Source organism: Dermacentor silvarum, chromosome 1 (assembly GCF_013339745.2).
Source record: "Dermacentor silvarum isolate Dsil-2018 chromosome 1, BIME_Dsil_1.4, whole genome shotgun sequence".
NCBI classification, from domain to species: domain Eukaryota; kingdom Metazoa; phylum Arthropoda; class Arachnida; order Ixodida; family Ixodidae; genus Dermacentor; species Dermacentor silvarum.
The window spans coordinates 229,624,696-229,631,180 of record NC_051154.1 but is presented as its reverse complement, the minus strand read 5'-3'; positions in this window follow the sequence as shown (position 1 = coordinate 229,631,180).

The following is a 6,485-nucleotide window of genomic DNA, read 5'->3' as shown; positions in this document are numbered from 1 at the left end:
AAGAGCAAAGCTGGATACTTATTACGCTCTCGCAGCAAGGGTACTCGTGAGACGCTATCGCTGGTCCCGTTAGAAGTTAAGAGAGAATCCAGCTCCACTAACGTGAACCTGGGGAGGTGCGAAGCATGCTGTGATGCACCGCTAACGGGCTCATACTGCCTTAAGCAATGGCTCGTAACACCGTAAACGCGGCCGCCCCATTACGACGACAGAAGAGAAGTGAAATTCTACGCTGGAACGATGAGCGGCAACGCAGCCAGCTGTGGAAGACGACAACGACGAACGCGGGCGCAGTGGCACGAGCGCGTGCCGAGCGCGAGCACAAGCCGCTTGCTCACCGTGACTACGACAACGACAGGAGACGCCGACAGCCCAGGCGCATAAGGTGCTTCGCACCTAAAAAGGTCTGCGCATAACGCAATGCAGCCTACGTACACTCCGCATGTCCTTGGGAAGCGCTGCAACGCGTTGAAGGCCTTCTGTGCTGAGCACGGTGTGGACCAGGGTCCCAAGATTCTCCCCTTCGATAAGGGGCGATCATACAGTCTATCTAGCATGGTCGATAGCTCCTTTTGTTGCATACTATACTGAGGGCAGTCACAGCTGATATCCATCATGTGGAAATCAGCGCGAGAATGGCGGACAAAATTTTGAAACGACGAACACGAGCGCTGTGTTCAGCGCTACTTTTCGTAGCAGAGATGCCTGGTCGTCTCCTCGAAGCGGCAGTTGTCGCATGCAGGATTGTCGGCTATTGCATGCGGAATCAGTAGGCGTTCGTGAATACCACACCGAGCCACATGTGACTCAGAAGCGTTGCTCCGGCTCGTGTTGTGCCGGCGGAATAAGAAGCTGCAGACGTGGATCCGAGCTATGGGGACGAGTGTTCTTGAATTTGGTCGAACTGTGTCATTGCAAGCTCACGCACCAGAGAGCAAAGTCTTGTAGTAGCATCAGTTCTCGGCAGTGGTGTGGGGCTATACCCCAGGTGGTCAAAATTAATCCGGAGTCTCCCACTACGGCGTGCCTTATAATGACATCGTGGTTTTGGCATGTAATGCCCCAGAATGTAATTTTGGAATCGTCCCCTTGTTCTTCATTGACGCCAAGAATTAGGTAGTTCCGACGACTTCTGTTTTTGAAATCACCAACCTTTGCTGCTAATTAAAAAAAACAAGTTTGTTTGTGCACCTGCAAGCGTCGTCACGCACCTCAAAGTTTTTCTCGTATTTCTTAATATGGCACAATTCCTGCTCAATGACAGTCATTCTGACGACGTACAAACAATCAGACAGCAAACGAAGCAAACACCATGGGTTTGGTAGCACCCGTCAAGGTAACGGAGTCATCTCTAATAGCGTAAATTGAATGTCAGTCGCCAGCCTCTACAATAACAAATTGGATCAGCATCCGTCCGCTAGCGGCGCCACCAAGCCCGCCTGGTGGAGCTGGTCTCAATGTCCACCATTCATTATCATGAATGTTTCTTTGTAAATAAGCAAAGCACATTCCTTTTCGATATGGTTCCTGTATTCTGTGCCGATTTCAGCGAAAAGTCAGAAACACCATGCCTAACAAACTATTTAAGCGCGGGTAAGCCCGACTCGGGGGAGCACCAAGATAGAAAGTCGCGTCAAACGACGTCCGTTCATTATTTCCGCCTGTAACCATTTGCGTAGTTTATTACAGCGTAAGCTGTTATGGGCTCATTTCAATAGCCGTTTCGGTTCGCGATGGAGTCCGCCGCCTCCGCGGCCGCGGCTGGTGACCGTAACCGCTATCGCCGGAAATGCGAAAAAAAAGTACCCTGTCCCCGCCGGGATCGAACCAAGGCCCGCTGCGCGGGAGTCGGATACTTTACCACTGAGCCACGCAAGCTTTTTTTTTTCTTTATTACCGCCTTGGCAAAAGAAGGTACATTGTAAAAAGTTACACGAGCATAAAAACACTAATCAGTGTCTGACCAGTGTGTTGTGATAAAGAGTATTTAGCGTGGTCAGTTTGTCCAACACTGGTAACCAATCGGGAGGATCGCTTTGTGCACCGAAAAATTCGCGTATGTATAACACACTTTCAATAAAGTACTGTTGAGCAGGGGTCACAAACAATATGCTCATGCTTCACATCCATACGCGTTCTCCACACGCTATGCATGCACAGAAGCTTTAACAGATCGCAGGGCACTCCCCGTGTTTCGACGCATGGCAGAAGACGTATCCTACATGTACTTATCCACATATCCTTTTTAATGCTGCGTTTTACAACATCCCACAATAACACTGCGTCATGACAGTCCAGGAAGATCGTCTCCGGTTTTTTGCATATCAAGCAGTTCACGGACCGAGGTACAAATATGCCTTTGCTTTGCAGCCAGGGCTTCACTGGAGAGTGTCTGTATGTATTTGGGAAAAGAGATTTAACGGAGGCTCCTACAAGAATTCTTTTAACTCTCTTAAGAACATCTCGTTCTGACCCCCCCCCCCCCCACAATACTGTACGATTCAAAGGGACAGGCAAGATTGCGTCAACAAGATCTCTGTACAATTTCTTACGAGTAGCTACGGCCAGATATTCACCTGAAAGACTCGCCTATGTGTACCAAAATACGCGACCGCTTCGCGCAAAAACGCATTTAAAGCCATTGAACCCGTTGTACATAGATGACATTGCATAATCAGGCAAAGAATCGCGTAATCGTACTTGAATCATTGTTCTCAGAACAGCATACTTTTGGTCTCGAAAAAAAAAAAGAAGAACCTGGTTACAAGTTGCTTGAGGAACAAATGTGACCAACCTTAGCCCTCCATTCGCCACTCAAATTACTACGGATTGTACGTTCCCAAGTTGACGCCAAATAAACATCGCGAAACTCTATGCAGCTTTTGCACTGACATCCTCGTCGGACATAACGCTTGCATCCCGTAAAAAATTTTGCGAATAAAAACAATAATTGCACACAGTCGCGCTTGCAAACATTAAAATGTATGCCCTCCCCATTTGCCAGCCTGAGCTTTCACTCGCAACTACTTCGTTTGCCCAATATTCTTTGGTCTCGCGATAGTGTTCGAGTGGAACACCTAAGTAGGTTCCTGGTGTTAACGCCTATTCCATTTTACAAATGTATCTGGCGGGTATTACCATCTCCCGTGCCAAAAAACAAAACACTTAGCCCTTCCACCTGCATTACAAAATGTTTCAGCCTCTTTTACAACTTCTTTAACACTTTCATGGTCCGTACAAAACCATGCTACATCATCAGCATATGCTAAACTCGACCTTCAGTTTCATAAAAAGTGTATCCCCGGATGTTCGGTCTTATAAGCAGTCGCAAACAAAAAGGCTCGAGGTAGAGAGCGAAATCAGGGGAGATAAAGGGCATCCTTGTCTCACAGATGACTGCACAGGTATACTATCACTTAACTGCCTATTTATTACCAGCTTCGCACTACAAACATTGTACATCATTTTAACGCCTTCTGTATAACGGTTCCAACGTTGACATGATCTAATATGGAGAACAAACTTGGTGTACAACTTTGTCAAACGTTTTGTGTAGATCTAATTGCAACATGTCCACACGCCCATGCATTGCGTCGCGGCATTCAAGGACACTTCTAGCTATATGAACATTGGTAAAGATTGTCCTGCCTTTATGCCGCAAGTCTGATGGGGACTTAAAAGTGCCTTAATTACACTTTGAAGGCGTCGAGCTAAAACCCTCATGTAGATCTTGTAGTCCACATTCGTTAAGCTAATGGGACGGTATGCTTTTACAAACTATAACCTAATCGGATAATTTGTTTTAGGAATTAGTATTACGTGCGACGTTCGAAACGATGCAGGAGGTACTTTATTTTCGTAGCATTCGCTAAACAGTCGTTCAAGGGCGACTGCCATTTCTATTCTAAAGGCTTATATATATATATATATATATATATATATATATGCAACGAGACCGTCGGGCCCAGGAGACTTGTTTGAACTTAGTTCCCGAATCGCTGTCTCAATTTCGCTACAAGGCAATGCACAAGGTCGTCGTCTAGTCTCGGCATCAGCAATAGAAATTCTGTTCTGAAGCACTCAATGTTCGGTATTTTCAGATTGAATAGGTCTCTGTAATATTCGACGAACGCCCACTCGATTATTTCATTTTGATTTGTGACTTCGTTTGATAGCATATTTCTTTTATCCCTTTCGACAATGCGTGCCTTTTTCATCACCAAGCGCCCGTTTGGTGGGAGTCACCCCGAGCCAGTCTTTCGTTACGTGCCCTTATCACCGCACGTTTCATCGTCTATTGCCTCGAACTTAGTCTAATTTCTTTTGGGAACAATCCCGGCTTGTAACACTCCATACTAAGCATAAAATCTAGGGCACTGTGAAGCTCTTTTTCTTGTTTATTTTCCGCCGAAGCGTGCATGATCTGTCAATTGCGGCTCTTTAATATCGCATTTGAACTGTTTCCCTACTTTAATAAAACTTCTGAACTCGCTTCGCAGCATGTTCACTATATAATCCTTGACTTGGTCAAGTACCCTTTATCTTCCAGTAGTTTATCATTAAACTTCCACAAGTCCCAATTAAACTTCGTAGCTATTTTCTCATACCGATTGTAACCATGCCAGCATGGTGTATGTGACAGTGGTCACTGAAACTGGCATAGATCATTTGATAGCCAGAAAATTATTAGCAAACATTCCATAGGAACATATATACGATCCAATCTAGCATTACTACATCCGAGCCTCCGCCAGTATGGTGGCGCCATCTAGTTAAGGTGCCTGCAAACGCAGTGTGCCCGACGTGTAAGTTGCATATATAGCAGTTGCATGCTGCATGTAACTGGACCTGGTTAACTCAAACAGGCTAGGTGACTGTCACCAGCCCGTTTTGAAGATTCCAATAAACAATCATCATCATCGTCAACAACAACAGCCACAATGTACCGTGCCACGGGTCAAAAGATGCGAGATGTGCGCCACGTATTCCGGATACCTCTTCGATAAACGTTATGGTGTCGCCTCGCAAGGTACGAACCGCTGCTGAAGAAGCGAATCGTAGAGCTACGTGCGCGGCTACAACCAGGCATTATCGGGCTCAGCAGGCTGCTGTGCAGAGAGCATTACAAGCCGCAGCTTGCCGTCGACGCCGGGCGGACAGTTCAGATCGTTCTCGTCAAAACGAGGCGAAGAGACTTGCCGCAAAGACCCCGTTGTGCGTGGTGCCGAAATTGGAGCTACTCTTGAGCCGCTCCACCAGCTTACCGTGTGACTGTGCTGCGTGTGCCGCGCAGGCCTGCGACTTTTTTTTGCCTATAGGTTGGCACTGAGTGATGAGCATAGTGCAAAATTATCTCACCAATAAAATAACGCATGGAAAAAGGAATGCTTGGGCATTCGTTTTATAACGGTCATTTTGAGTGCACTAACCTGTTCGCTAACAGAGCTATATAGGTGCTAGGAAGGACAGCTAATACAGTGTTTCTGTACGGGTGATTCTATGAAGTTGTTGTGTTCATTCATTCATTCAATACCACGAATCTTTCTCTGGCAGCTTTGGCACGGCGTGCAGCAAACGGCGAGCATATATGACGCAGAAGTGTAGCGGTTAAATCAGAGTGACGAGAGTTACGAAAACTCTCACCAGTGGCGCAGTGCGCCCACACCGCAAGAATGCGCCGATATAGTTGGAAGCCACGTGCTACCTCTAAGTGTGATCCTGATAGCACACTGCGGGTCTCCGTAGTAGTCTGTAGGCGTGACGACGATGGAGGGGACGCAGACGTAATGATCGACGTTAAAGTGAAGGTACTGAGAATGAAATATGACGACGATGGACTAACGACAACTGAATGTCAACGACGGCATAATGCGGAAGGCATAGAATAACGACGACGGATTGACGACGACGGAACGACGAAGCAAAAAGGTAAACGCGTTGCTTTAATGGAATATTGTAGAAACGGCTATCCGATGGCACCATGCCTTGTTCGCAGTAGCAAAGCGGTCAGGAAGTGTTGTGCAAGCATTATATTTTGATTTACACTAGATTTGATTGCCGAAAGTGCCAAGTACATGGCCAACGAGCGCCGTGCAAAAGATAATGGATTGTCAATGGTAAAAAAAAATGACGACGATGGACTAACGACAACTGAATGTCAACGACGGCATAATGCGGAAGGCATAGAATAACGACGACGGATTGACGACGACGGAACGACGAAGCAAAAAGGTAAACGCGTTGCTTTAATGGAATATTGTAGAAACGGCTATCCGATGGCACCATGCCTTGTTCGCAGTAGCAAAGCGGTCAGGAAGTGTTGTGCAAGCATTATATTTTGATTTACACTAGATTTGATTGCCGAAAGTGCCAAGTACATGGCCAACGAGCGCCGTGCAAAAGATAATGGATTGTCAATGGTAAAAAAAAATGAGTTGTGAATGCTCTACTAGATGTAACATGGCTGTAAAAAGGCCTAAAATTAA